This window comes from Aedes albopictus, chromosome 2 (assembly GCF_035046485.1).
Source record: "Aedes albopictus strain Foshan chromosome 2, AalbF5, whole genome shotgun sequence".
NCBI lineage: Eukaryota > Metazoa > Arthropoda > Insecta > Diptera > Culicidae > Aedes > Aedes albopictus.
Genome location: NC_085137.1, coordinates 223,900,863 through 223,913,308, shown reverse-complemented (window position 1 = coordinate 223,913,308; position 12,446 = coordinate 223,900,863).

The following is a 12,446-nucleotide window of genomic DNA, read 5'->3' as shown; positions in this document are numbered from 1 at the left end:
CGTTTGCCACTGGAGTTGCGGTCGATCGTAAGTGATTTTATTGAAAAAAAAAATCGATTTTCCATTGCGCTCATGTTATTCACTTTCAGCACCATGTCCAAGTGCCATGTTCCGAGCTGTGGCAGTAAGCTTGTCCCAAACAAAAAGCGAGGACAGAATCAGGAAAACGATGTGACCTGGATCTCTTTCCATAGATTTCCGACCAATGAGAGATTGAGGCGTAAAAGGTTGAAATTCTTTGACCAAAGGTTATGTAGGATACTCGCAACTATTTCGTTTGTTCCAGGCATTTTTTCACAGGATTGCATGAAGATCTACAATATTCTGGGAGAAAATATGCAGCGACGGCGTCTTCGTCAAAGAGGTATTTACGCAAATCAATGATTTTTGCAATCTCCTAACTTATATTTCTTTCAGCGATTCCCAACATATGAATTCCGGACAATTCAAAACGTCGATCTTCAAAACATCCAACCGATGATTCGTACCAGCAATTTGTTAACGGCATGGACTCAGGCAGAAATTTACCTCAGAGCCATCCTTCGAGCGAACGGGTACGAGTGAGACGAATGACTCAGGTGTTATGTCCTCCAATAATGATGTGCATGTGGAATGCAGTACTTCGGGTCAAAATTTGCAGCCCTCTGGAAATGCTACCGCCAGCGATGGGGTGCAACATAAGGCACGACCTTTTACTGCAGTCAGTTCTCTTTGGCTCTTCTCATGTCGGATGTTGGTAATGAGCATGACAGTCAAGTGATTTCTAAGGCCCGTGAATTACTTTCATCGAAGTTCATGAACAACCAGGTCGCTTGCTCTTTGGACAATAGGCCAGAGTGAGGTGGACCAATGAGGAATTGGCGCAAGGTCTCAGTCTCCGGTACTTCGGTGCCCCGGAACACGATTTCGTTACAAAAACCCTGAAATATGCTTTGCCTAAGCTAAGCTGTCTGCGAAAGCATGCCGCAAGGATGTACATGCGTCAAGGGTTTTTGGAAGATGTGCTGAGTATACTTAAAGCGAAATCCGACTGCATGTCCAAACAAAAAAAAGTTTGCGTCCTCCTGTATAGGAAATGAGATGTCATGCAAAGAAATATATGAAAACGATATTCAAAAATGGGCCGCATTCAAAAATGCAGGTAATCTAAGCCAGAGGTTCTCAAACTTTTTCAGCCTGCGACCCACTTTAAATTTGCATAGAATATGACGACCCACCAGCACGTATATTTTTCCATAACATACATCATTTCAGAAATTATAGATTTTTTTTATTATTTCATTGTTATATAAGTGTAATTGTGTGAAAAATATCTATTTGAAGGTTGCGATTAGCTTCCGTTACGTAACACTTATTCTTAGACATTTTGTAGTTAATTTTTTAATTTGCATCTCTCTTTTTGGTTTAAATACACATTTATAAGTTTTAGTTAATTCTCTGTCTAAAAATTAAGGATAAGTTGGCAAGTTTCTAATACAAATTTAAACTTTCCGGCTCTATGAAACACTTCAGAAATCCTCATATTTTAAGAATACACATTTTAAAGCTAAAAAAATATTTTTTTTATAAGTGATTTCTGTGAAGTTTCTGATTTCGGAAGATTAAGCAAAATTCTACCGAAGTTTGATAAAAATAAATATACATAGAATTTGACGGCCTGATTTTCGGTTCTCCTGAAATTCTAACTGCTGAACTTGGCACTTTATTTCCAGCGTGTAAAATAATCTAAAGATGCAAAAAAATATCTAAATTAATAGAAACATCCCAAAATCTAGCACCATTTAATGCTAAACTTGTTCCAGAATCGATTTCAGAACGGCAGCAGTAATTTTAATATTCAATAAAAATGTATAAATAAGCGTCGTAATACGAAAGTTTGAATAGAAATAAAGAAAAACCTTATTTCTAGGAAAAAAAATCTGAGGATTCTTATTGGTTAATTTCAAAAAGCGAAACTGAATACATTCTCCCATATATTGGGTTTTCATTTTCATCAAATGACGGTTCGATATTCTCTAAATCGATTTTCATTCACATTAAGAGGGAGGCTCAAGGCTGGTCGAAAAACTTTTAAATTTTCACAAAAAAAAACCTTTTTAATCAAAATTTCTTAAAAAAAATGGTTTCTCAAAAAAGGGAAACATTTTCCACTCAGAAAGAAAATCAGAATTTACCTTGATGTTTCCTCTAAATGTGTATGGACGCCAATTTTAAAAATATTGCTCCGTTATTTAATAAAAAATCAAAAACCAAAATGTGAAGAAATGCATCTAGTTTCACCTTAAGTATATTTAATACAATATTGTCTAAACTTCCGCGATCCACCAAAAATCAGCTCGCGACCCACTGGTGGGTCGCAACCCATAGTTTGAGAAACGCTGATCTAAGCTTTTAATAACCTCAAGTTAATAGTTTCTAGCGGGATTTTCGATTAAAATTTGCACTCAATTATTAAAACAGTATTGGAATAATATTAGTTTAATAACATTTTATTCATTGCTTTGTAGGGGAAAATAGAAGTTGATGGTTTTACGAATACTTTAACTTTTGGCTGAACAGTTTTTTTTTATTCACCTTTTCTTTTTCTTTTAGGTAATGATGATCAAAGGGCTGTTTTCTGACTGGAAAGAACCTATCTAAGCTGCGCTGGTCTCGATGTCAGCATGAGCTTGAAATTACTAAATTAGGCCATGTTCAAGGCTTACGATGCAGGATTTGAGGTGGTTGCCACTACTCCTGATTGCGGTGGCGCTAATGTTGGGATTTAGAGTAATGTCGACTAAACGAACCAACGCATATCCCACATCCCACGACACATCGTAAAGTTTTCCTTTCCGCTGACGCACCTCATATTCTAAAACTTATTCGAAACTGGCTCATTGACAACGGGTTCAAATTACCAGATGGAGCCACCATTACATACGAGTCTCTATGGAACTTGGTTTCTAAGGAACAGACACAGAAATCAGCGATACTTTTTTCTTAAAAGAAGATCACCTTACCTGTCAACGTAGTCAAAGGCAAAATGTGGCAATTGCCGCAAAGCTTCTTTCACGTAAGTGTTCTATTGTTCTACAACAGAAAGTCAACTCCCCGAGGCCAAACGGCTGGCTGAATTTACCCTGATGGTGAACAATCGGTGAGACGTTTTCAGTGAAAGCCAAGTTCTGAAAAGGCCGTATGGCATGAACATTGAAGATCAAAACAAAGCCCTTAAAGAAATCGAGAAATTCCAGCTCCCCTGGTGGTCGGATCCGAAAAAAATTGACAGCAGTTTGTCGTAATGGAAGCCGCGCATCGAACATTAATTTTGGACACACGCTTCGAAAATCCGACGTGGTCAGGTTCAAAAATTGCGAAGTACGTGAAAATGGACTATGGTCAGCTTTCCAGACAAAAATTTTATAAATCCACAGGTCGGGGTGATGTCCCCAGTAAGTTCAAGTTTGTTTTTGCCTATAAGAAAGTTGATGATCTGGCAAGGTATTTGCAGCTGCGGCCACAAATCAAAGGTTCTAGTGACAACGAGGACCACTGATTCCAAAATATATAAGCAGGAGTGCCTGGAAAAGCGTGTTCTTCCGTTCTGTAGAGCTCACAATGGACCTGTTAAGGTCTGTCAAGTTGCCACTACAGCAGAGAAGTGCTACAGTGGAGAAGAGTGAAAAGGTGGTTCGGGATGCAACACAGATGCAAAGATGGTAGAGCAAAACTACCGCTCAGGATAATCAACAGACTGTCCAAGATCTGATGAGTGGTATTCGGAGAAAAGTTCTAAATTTCATAAAACCCAATCGAAATCATTTTAAGGCTGTTTTCCTAAAAAGTTCAATAAATATCCTTGATTTTAAGTACAACATATTTTTTATTTCAATAACATATTTCCGAGACAGATCCGATTTTTTGGGTCCAGATATTAAATGACTCAAGCTTTATATAAACTGTTTCTAGGCTGCAGCAGTCACTCATTTTTGGCTAAAAACAGTAACTAGAGTACAGCGAAAACAGTAACAGATGCTAGAGCAACTGAATAAATGTGAATGAATAAAACGAAGAGAAAAAGAAGATCTTAACATAAAAAATGCTAAATTTGACAGATGCTTCATCCTCATTCATGCTAGGTGAACCAGTTCCTCTAGCCCAGTGTTTCCCAAACTTTCAGGAGGTATCGCCCCCTTTGAGCTTGAGAAATACATTTTCGCCCCCTACCTTAAGTGAAATTTAATTTTTCCTAAATTAGTATTTTAGTAAATTAGTATATAAGTATTTTAGTATCGCTCTAATTTTCATTTAGTTTTTTTGCAAATGAATTGGTTGTTTGCATTTGAAAAAAAAACTGCATAATTGCATGTAAAACAAATACATTTTGAAATGTTCGTGTAATACATATTCTTGAACAAAATCGAGCAAATTAGAACGGACTGTGAACATTTACGACCACTCGTTATCCTCAACCAGATGTTTTACCAGTAGTTTTCAACACCCGAGATGTTTGTTCACCACAAATACTCAAATTAGAAATTGAAAAACAATTACAAAAATATCTTTAATACAAAAAATACAACTCATGAATATATTGGTGTATTTCCTAATGTAGAGCATTGCTCAGTAATTGACAAGCTTCCTATGAATTGGAAAACATTTTATTGACAAATAAGAAGACATGCATCAGTCATTACTCAGTTTTGAGGGAATTCAACGCTGAATTTGTAGAAAAATTTCAAAATAGCTCCTAGTAATAAGCAAAGTTTAGAATCCCTCCGGAAAACCTCTCTGAAATATTTTCAAACAAATGTTAATCCGAAAAGTGTTCATAGATTTATTTTAAACTTCATGTTCATGATTGAAATTTCTAAGAAAAACTACCTGTTCCTTTCATAATTTGGACAAAACTCAATCATGAATTTTCGCCACAGAAGTTTCTTATTTATTAGATTTCCAGATTCACTAGGAATTCTCTCGGAAATTAGCAGCAGTTTTATTTGGTTTTTTTCTTGGAATTTTGCCAAAAAATTCACGTAAACATCAAAAATTCTGTGATATTAAGTCTATCTCGAAACAGACATTTTTCAATAATCCTAGAAACAAAAAAATCTTGAAATATCAGAGAATTTAAATGATTCAGTTGACATTCAATACTTTTAATATTTCTCAATCTTTTGAAAAATCGCCCACCTATCTAGCATTTTCACCCCCAATTTTGGTTTTCCAAATTTTCGCCCCCTTCGGCCTGATTTTCGCCCCCCTGGGGGGCGATTTCGCCCACTTTGGGAATCACCGTTCTAGCCTATACTTAGCAGCCCTGGGCACCGTAATTTCATTTGGGAGTTCCATCGGGAACTCTTCCAGGAGCTCTGCCAGGAAATCCTGTAGGGGTAACACCATTAAAGATTCCTCTAGAAGTTTTACCGAGAATTCTTCTAAAAATTATATCGAAAATTACTCTAGGAATTTCACAAGAAATTTCTGTAGGAGTTCCACCGGCGAACCTGCCAGGAGTGCCACCGTGATTTTTTCCAGGAATGCAACTGGGAATTCTAGAAAAATATTTACCGGGAATTCACTGAAGTTTTACCGAATAATACCGGTGAAGTTCAACCAGAAATTCTAATAGAAGATATCGTCTATCCCCGTTTGACTGCAACTAATCTGAACACTTTTTAGTTTAACCCCAGCTAATATCGCATCGTTCAAACTTAAAATAGTTCAAACGTCATTCTGCTCATGGAACGGGGTGAAACGGAACTCTCTCTCTTTGAAACTACAGAGATTTTTGCAGTTTGTGTCGAAAATTCATTCAAATATCTCCTCTCCAAGCAGAGGTATTGAATTTATTCGCGTTTTATACCTAGTTTTTCCAGTTATGCAATGGAGCAGGATTGAAAATACACAGAAAAAAAGCTCGACGAGAAGTTGAGATCAACTTTTGACGTCTTTAGAGAAGATATTCCTCTTCAAAGTGTTAAAAACATTTTTTTTTCCTTTCAAAATGTTCCACCACATCGAACATTTGCTCATTTTCAAATTTCACCCACGTATGCTGTCAAACCTTGTCTCATTAAACCAGAATAACTGATACCACACATGGTGGTAGGCCGTAAAAATGATATTCGAGCCTGTGTACTGCTGCGGTGAGCCTCAAGGTATCAAACTTTCACGCATATTGCTTTTATCACTCATTTCGGCTCATGGAATCGTTTTCATAATTATTGTACAACTTTGAAAACACCGCTATCTGCCGCCTCCACTCACACGTGTGTGTGTGTGTGTATCCTCGCAAAGGTTATGTTGCGTAGGGAGCGCTTCTGTTGCAGCAGGTGCCCCAAAATCATAGCCCTTTTTATGGCTTCGGAATTGCGGACGATGGTGGCGCTCAAAAGTATCCTTGTCGGTCCACAGCGAACCCACAGGATTGTACATTTTCCGTACCAAGCGCTCCTCTGTCTGCTTCGAGAGGACCACCGCCATCAATGTTCTATATTGTCAGTTTTTATTTATTTTTACCGGATCAGTTAAGGTATGCATATTATCATTTTTATTTAATTTATTGCCCATCATTAATGCGGGAGAAGTTTAAGTGACAAACAAACGTATGATGTTGTAAAAATGGGGTAGTTAAAATGGTCGTAAATTTATTGATTGAAACAACTGGTAGAATCGGTAGAAATTTATTGAAGCTAGGAGGGAGTTATTTGAATGAAACTTACAGAGCATTAAGGAAATATTCACCAGGTCTAAAGTACAATTGAGTTTTTTTTTCGTATGAGTGTAAGCAGTTTGTACCTTTTAATTACCGCCCTATGTTGCTTATCCTTTGACAGATACGCGCATTTCGATTACCACTTGTAATCTTCCTTATTAGAGGGCAGATTCAGATGTATAACACAGCGCAACATTTTTTTGTCTTAAGAGCAAACTTATGTATCTCCAAAGGATTTTGGGCCGCTGAATCTGAATCCGGGCTCAGATTTGCTCCAACACGTCACAATTTTGAGCTACACCTCAATTTATAGGGCAAAATATGCGATTTTGGGCTTATTTGACAGCAAGTCATTAGGCAAGGAAATATTTTTTTTAAGCAATTTAAAGGTTAATTGGTCAATTAACATCTAAATTAACGACTCATGCAAAATATTTCGTTTTACCTAATCAAATTTGATAGATTTTAGCATTTTATGTTAGTATGAAAACTTGCATGCAACAGTTTCGGCTTTGCAGTCTTGTTTTAGTGCTTTAGACTGCAAAGCCGAAACTATCTCTGATCTCCAATCACAGTCGAACCAACATATCATCTTGCATGCAACTTTAGGAGGGTGACTTGTATGGGGAATATCGTACCTAACATAAATCGCTCAAAAGTATCAAATTTGATTAGGTAAAACGAAACATTTTGCATGAGACGTTAATTAAGATGTTAATTGACCAATTAACCTTTTGATTGCTTAAAAAATATGTCCTTGCTTAATGGCTTGCTGTTAAAAAATCCCAAAATTGTGACGTGTTAGAGCAAATCTGAGCCCGGATTCGGATTCAGCGGCCCAAAATCCTTCGGAGACACATAAGTTTGCTCTTGAGACAGACAAAAAGTAAATTTTTGTTACGCTGTGTAATTGAGTATTTATACTGCTGGCAGTAACACTGATTTTTAGCGATATGGAACGAACTGCTTGGATCTGTGGTAATAAATCTGTTTAGTTGAGGAATGAAATCAAAATGAATGAAGTTTGGTCTGAGAACCAATTGGGTTTTTAATTTTTTTCAAAAGTAAGGTTCACTGGGGCAAGTTGAAACAGGTGGGGCAAAATGAAACACAAAGTTTTGAAATAGTTTTCAATACAATTTTGAAATTTTTCTTTAGCCGAAAGATTGATTGAATCAAAAACTATATGTTATGGCATTCAAGCTGTTTACCATCATTAGATAACATCATGTTAACCCGCTGTTTCATCTTGCCCCACCCGTTTCAACTTGCCCCGGTGTACCTTATTGTTTTTTTTTTTATTTGAGCATGAGCATGAGCATGAGCATAGATGACCGTACTATTCGTAGTTGCGACTCCGTGATTGACCAGAAAAATCGAAGTTGCACAAGGAACCAACAGACGGAGCTTGGGAGTAGCTTACCGTCCTCAATGTGCATCTTCGAGAATTCCAAACTTTATTAGGTCAATAACGGCGCCGGCCACGTCCTTACGGTCATCGAGGAAGGAAAGGAATGTTATTATGACGTGCGTTGCTTACTAAAGACCGAGATCACCTCTGCGTCTCCACGTCTGTCATGGGAAGGACTTTTTGTTAGTGGGGAGGGGAAAGGGCGCATGATATGAGTTCACTTTGGTAAGTGGAGTGATTCATGCAACCCTATTAATATCAAACCACTTATTTCCATTTGGACTAAAACAAAACACATGCCGACATCGAAGATGACGAACCATTCAGATAGTTTTCGAAGTGCGAAAATTAACGAAAGAGAAAATAAAGTGATTTGAACCAACGTGGCTTTGGAACTTGGGCCGACACTTGACGTGACGAACATTTCAATGTCTGTTGACTAAAATCGCAAAAAATGTTGTTTGTTGCATTTATCGTATCATAAATCGCCCCGTACGAAGATGAGCAGTCAAATAGACGACGACGACGACCGAATGAAAACGCGGCCTGTACACTTTGCCACCAAAAACTCACTCCCTTATTGTTTTTTTTTTTGATTTTATACTAAAGAGCCACTGTTATTTTTTCCAGATTTTTAGAACTTTAATGTAATTCCTAAAATCAATTCCGAAGAGATGTTTTAAAGTTACCTTTTAACAACCGGATAACTGATTGACAGCTGCGGTCAATACAAAATGCAACGAGATGTGATTCAACAAATCACTCCCATAAAAACTTCAAACTAATTTTTAAATAGGTGCACTAAAATTCATGAAAATTTGAATTTCGACTCAGTTTGTCGTGATATAGGTTTATGAAATACGAGTGTTCATGGTGTGGTTTCGGAGTCAGTTTGGCTTTCTATTCCGCAGAATCATTACCTGTTCTGTGGCTTAGTTGATTAAAGCGCTGGTCTAGCGAATATGGAGTCGTGGGTTCGAATCCTGCCAGAACGCGTTTTTTTCATAAATTTCATCTCTCAATTAGACAATTAGCAACATTTCATGCCATCTAATTACTAGTTTTTTCCAGTATGTTTCAGACATACCAGCAAATCTGATAAAATGCCAGTAAAAGAGTAGTATGTGTCATTGCAGAGTGGTCCACGAACCAGATTTACGAGGAAAGATGCATTCAACGCCTTCAAATTAGTTTTTAGGCAAATATGGTCTTCTACAAAGTTGTTTCTAATAATGAATCCTTCTTTAAAATGCCCATGAAAATTAGGGGTGGTTCATATTTTCAAAGCAATTGGTAACCAAACTTTTTTATTTGCAAGAATAACTTTATACATTCTTCGGAATAGTTGTATATCTATCAATTTTGAGCAAGTTTGCTGAAGACACTTTTTAAGTAGCTTTAAAATTGACCGATCTAGAGGTATTTTTCTAAATAAGCTTAGGGTGGTTCAAGAAAAACCGGTTTTCTGGCGTTAACTTTTTCAGTTTCGATTTTTCATCAAAGTCCCCCAAGAAACACTTGTAGAGCATTTGGAGACGCCTCGTTTCGTGCGCTGGTCGTTATCTCTTTTGGTTCAAAAGTTACAGGCGTTTTTCTTAAAAAATCATAGTTTTTTAAAAAGGTGTAATGACGGGTTGGGGCAAACATAAAAAATATCGGTTGACTTTGGAATTTTCGGCTCTCAGTCTAATAAATTGCGTTGATTAATCTTCTATCATCGCCGACGTTTCGGTCCGGCTATTGGACCATCTTCAGGTCCTAATTATTTATTGAATTTATTGGCAAATTGACACAAATTAATATCAAACATTTAAAATAACATTTCACAAACTCACTCGATACACAAATCAACACACAAATTTTGCAAATATTTAAACAGTCGGGTTGTAAAGGGTCACGCCGTCTGGTACACTTTTGGGCCATTCGTTCCGGTTTGGTTTGGGGGATTCCCTAGCTGGTGTACGGATACTACCTGCTATCAGCCGGTCGGTACAGAATATTTCCCCTACTGATCTGCTGTTTCCAATCTGTGTTGTGTTGTGTGTGTTGCATCAGTGTATTGGTTGTTCGATCTATCTGTCCGTCCGCTTTCTCTCCGGAGATCGTTTACCGATGCGATGAGAAAGCTATAGGTACACGCAGAACTCGATGTACACAGCGCAACGAGTAACTTTCACGCAGCGACCGAAAAGACAAAAGAATTTTCACGCAGATTTGTGTAACACCGGATCAACACAAAAAATGTGCTGATCTGGTGTTACACAAATCTGCGTGAAAATTCTTTTGTCTTTTTGCTCGCTGCGTGAAAGTTACTCGTGCGCAGTGTTGTTTCATTTAAGGGTGTAGTCTGCCGTATCGGTACGACGGTTTACTGCTTGTGGAGTGGTGAGAATATGACACATTTCCAAAACAGGGAGAGCCTGTGTTTTGAAACAGCAGTCGACGATTGTTGGATTGCCTACATCGAATCTGTGCTGCTGTTGTACACAGTGCTCCATCATTGCAGTCTTCTGTGATAGTAGCTGTATCTCTGGATCACTGTATGGGAGTCCAGCTGATAGATTGGAAACAGCAGATCAGTAGGGGAAATATTCTGTACCGACCGGCTGATAGCAGGTAGTATCCGTACACCAGCTAGAGAATCCCCCAAACCAAACCGGAACGAATGGCCCAAAAGTGTACCAGACGGCGTGACCCTTTACAACCCGACTGTTTAAATATTTGCAAAATTTGTGTGTTGATTTGTGTATCGAGTGAGTTTGTGAAATGTTATTTTAAATGTTTGATATTAATTTGTGTCAATTTCAATAAATAATTAGGCCCTGAAGATGGTCCAATAGCCGGACCGAAACGTCGGCGATGATAGAAGAATAATCAACGCAATTTATTAGACTGAGAGCCGAAAATTCCAAAGTCAACCATCATCCAGTCGAAACTTGTAATCCAACAACATGGCGGAAACATAAAAAATATCTTTTGCCCGCATTCAAAGAAGGAATGTTGTTATAAAACATATCAAAAAATAGAGGGGTGTTACTTTTGTAACTTAAGTGAAACATACTTGAAAAGTGCTCATTTTTTCTAGAAAATCATCACTATCTTTTGAACGGAATGACGTAGCAACATTCTCAGCGCACGAAAATGCGCGTTTTTGAAAGCTCTAAAAGTGGTTCTTTGGCGACTTGGACATGAAATTTGAAACAAAAAAGATAAAGCAATAAAACAATTTGTTCTAGCATCACCCTGTGAAAACTATGGGAAAATGCTCCAAATTTGGTCAAAACAGTTTAAATGCTTCATCTTTTTTGTTTCAAACTTTCCATCAAAGTTGTCTACGAACCATTTTTAGAGCCTTAAAAACGTACATTTTCGTGCGCTGAGAATGTTGTCACGTCATTCCGTTCAAAAGATATTGATGATTTTCTAGAAAAAATAGGCACTTTTCAAGTATGTTTCACTTAAGTTACAAAAATAACACCCCTCTATTTTTTTATATGTTTTATAACAACATTTCTTCTTTGAATGCGGGCAAAAGATATTTTTTATGTTTGCCCCAACCCGTCATAACACTTTTTTAAAAAACTATGATTTTTTAAGAAAAACGCCTGTAACTTTTGAACCAAAAGAGATAACGACCAGCGCACGAAACGACGCGTCTCCAAATTCTCTACAAGTGTTTCTTGGGCGACTTTTTAGGTATTTAGGTATTTAGAAAAATACCTCTATATCGGTCAATTTTAAAGCTACATAAAAAGTGTCTTCAGCGAACTTGCTCAAAATTGATAGATCTACAACTATCCCGAAGAATGTATATAGTTTTTCTTGCAAATAAAAAAGTTTGATTCCCAATTTCTTTGAAAATATGGACCACCCTAATTTTCATGTACCGTCGATGGGGGTGACAATGGGTCTGGGGGGTGAGATTGGGTGAAAACGGAAAACATAAAATTTGAAATAGCTCAATAACTATCGCTAATTTATATTGAAAACTTTATATTATTTAAAAGGGGAGATGTTTTTACACGTCATGATGCAGAATAAGATGTTTTGCAATAATCGTTTTTTGTTAAATTTGTGGCAAAACTTGTATGATGAAACTACTAGTAAATCACTCTGAAAAAATTTCTCCTTCGTAATGTTTAACACAAGTACCTAAACATAAATTTTCTTATAAGTGGTTAGCTGTAGGTATTACCTGGTTGATGTAATGAAAAAAGCGGGCTGTCATTGCTCTTTTTATTTAAAAACTTACCCAAGTAACCACAAGCATTACATCATAACATTAATTCAATCGTATTATAGTTTAGCTAATGCAACATAACTTTTATTTTACAT